The sequence below is a fragment of the Austrofundulus limnaeus genome, unplaced genomic scaffold (genome assembly GCF_001266775.1).
Source record: "Austrofundulus limnaeus strain Quisiro unplaced genomic scaffold, Austrofundulus_limnaeus-1.0 Scaffold52, whole genome shotgun sequence".
In the NCBI taxonomy this organism is placed as follows: Eukaryota; Metazoa; Chordata; class Actinopteri; order Cyprinodontiformes; family Rivulidae; genus Austrofundulus; species Austrofundulus limnaeus.
The window spans coordinates 2224095-2226621 of NW_013952454.1; the positions used below are offsets into that span (position 1 = coordinate 2224095).

A 2527-nucleotide genomic window follows, 5' to 3' on the forward strand; every position below is an offset into this window, starting at 1 on the left:
TAACATTGTTTTATTGCTCTTTTTTGTGAGAGAAAGATGAATGAATAAATGCATATAGATTAAAACAATTGTCAAGCATGCRTGTTCTTTAGGTACCAGGTTTGCATGTGGCCACCTTTAAAAGCCTGGGCCACCCCGCCCACCCCCACATTAAAGTCTAGCTCCGTCACTGGAACCTTCCTTCTAAAGRTCTGAACTATCCCTTTAACATCCTTCCTCTCCGCCTCCTGAAAACACCAACGAGACGCTCCACAGCTCCATCACTGCTCACAACAACAACAACAACAACAACAAGAAGAAAGGAAGACGAGAGGACAACAAATCGGCAGCAGCCAATCAGCGGTCTGGTTTCTCTTCAGCATCTCGGAGGGGTTCGGGACGGACCGGAGCTTTTCAGCAGACCCGACCGGAGCGGAGCTCAGGCAGCGGGGGAGGAAAGACACCCGAAGGCTCCTCCTGGACCAGGAAAACTATGATTTGAAATCGACAAGGAGCTGGAGGATTACGTCACCAGGTGATTATTTTTTAATTACTTGCTTTCTTGTTTTTTTTTTTTTTTATGCGTGCAGATTTCTGCTCGCTGCGTGCTTGTTTTTGTTTCGTTTTTAACTCAAATCGGTTTCATTTTGCACACCTGCTTTTATTTGTTTTTATTATTTATTATTTATTTTCTTCTTGCACGGGTAGACTCAGGCTCTGACCATAACAAACGGATCACGTGTGAGAATCTTTATGTAACAGGTTCGGACGAGAGGAGAGAAAAGGCTCTGCAGCCATATTCAGTCATAGGARCAGTTTGTCGTCAGCGCGCGCAGCTGAAGATCAAACATCATCCGCGTGTCCGAACATTGATTGGTTGATTGAGAGTTTAATTAGAGCTGCAGCTGGAGCCGTTTCATAATTAATAAATATGAAGAAGAAACAACAGATTTATGTCCTGACAGGAGCTGAGGAGATGAAGAACAGTGTGTTCCTTAAATTATAATAGTTCACCATGACATCTTTGTTGTTGTTTATGTTGTTGGGTGGGTAATTCAGAGTTTATTTCTTTTCACCGCTGGCTCTGCAGCTCTGCTSCTCAGCTTGGATTGGATCAGCTGGATTTGAAAACACAGTTCGTCCCAGTTTTTGCTGCTTAAGGTTCAAATGAAGTCATCCAGGAGCCTCTGGGTTCTGTCACCGACAATTAACCTCACTGTGTTCTGAAAACGATCATCTTCTTTATGGTGATGGTTCAAGAGAAGAGTTTCGTTTTAGTGCATTTTCTCTGTTTTACATCAAGGCTGAAGTTTTCAAATGACTTTTTTAATGTGTGAATGCTGAGAAAGCTGAAATAAGCACAACAGYAGCTCCTGTAAAAGGTAAATATAGTGTRATAGCTTMAGCTTAAAGTGCCTGAGACAWAAAATTTTTGTGATAAATGTGATTGCACTTTTGGAAAGATAACATKGATAACATGTTGCAAAACAAATTTCACACCACTGAGATGAACAGTTGTTGAGATATTTGCATGTGAAGTAACAGGAAGTGATGTCAAAGGGGAATGTCTGAATGTAAACAGAGCGTTGTTACAAAAGCTAATACAGACAGCTGTTTCTATGAAGGGGAGTCAGAGTTCAAATAATATTGTTTTAATAAACAAAACCAGGGAGTTTTATTTCTTAAAGAGTTCCCCTTTGATGTCACTTCCTGTTTCACTTTAGCTGAGCCAAATTCAATGGAAAATATGCCAATTATGTGACCTAATGGATTAAATTGTGTGTTTTATGCTAATTTCCCTGAATATGAAGATCTTTTCTTTGGCTTTTTGTATTTGAAGGACAGGCGTGTCACTGGCACTTTAAAAAGCAACACGGTAGCTAAAATGAGCAGGCAGGACTCTAGATAAAAGCTAAAACAAATAAAACTGTAGCTAAAAACAGTAGCTTTAAGCTACCTATTAGCAAAACTGAGAGGTAAAAGCTAAAGTTGTTAAACCTAAATCAGCAGAAAAGTAGACCAAAGCTAAATAATAATAATACTAAAAACAGAAACTAAAAGCTAAAAATACGTATTAGGAGATATAAATTTAAACTAACGAAACACTTAATAAAAGCTAAACTTAGCATAAGAAACAAAAATTTGGAAAACAGTATCTAAAAGCTACATTTATTAGGACATCAAAGTTTTAACCAGCTGAACAGTAGATAAAAGCTAAAATTAGCCTAGCAGCAGCTAAAAACTAAACAGTGGCTAAAAGATAAATTATTACGACAGCAGTTGAAAGCCTAATCCAGCAGATAAAAAATTTCAATGAACTAGGTCAAATATGAAATGAGCAAAACAGCTAAATGCTTAAATTATTAGGGCATTTGTTTAAAACTTTAACCATCAGAACAGGAAATAAAAGCTAAAATTTGCAAAACAGTTGCTACAAACAAAATACAGGATACAAGAACAGTTAAAAGGTAAAACAGCAGAAACAAGCTAAAATTTACAAAACAGTAGTGCTGTACCAACGATTATTTTCTAATCAATTAATCTAACG

General features: G+C 37.7%; 1 protein-coding gene across 1 annotated transcript in view; it reads left to right on the forward strand.

Annotated features, from left to right (window-relative positions):
* The first annotated feature begins 81 nt into the window (after positions 1-81).
* Positions 82-2527, forward strand: part of tppp (tubulin polymerization promoting protein) — a 22703-nt gene continuing 20257 nt past the window's right edge. The window contains exon 1 of the mRNA XM_014008789.1: positions 82-514. The gene's annotated coding sequence lies outside the window, so the exon portion shown is untranslated. The remainder of the gene's footprint in view (positions 515-2527) is intronic.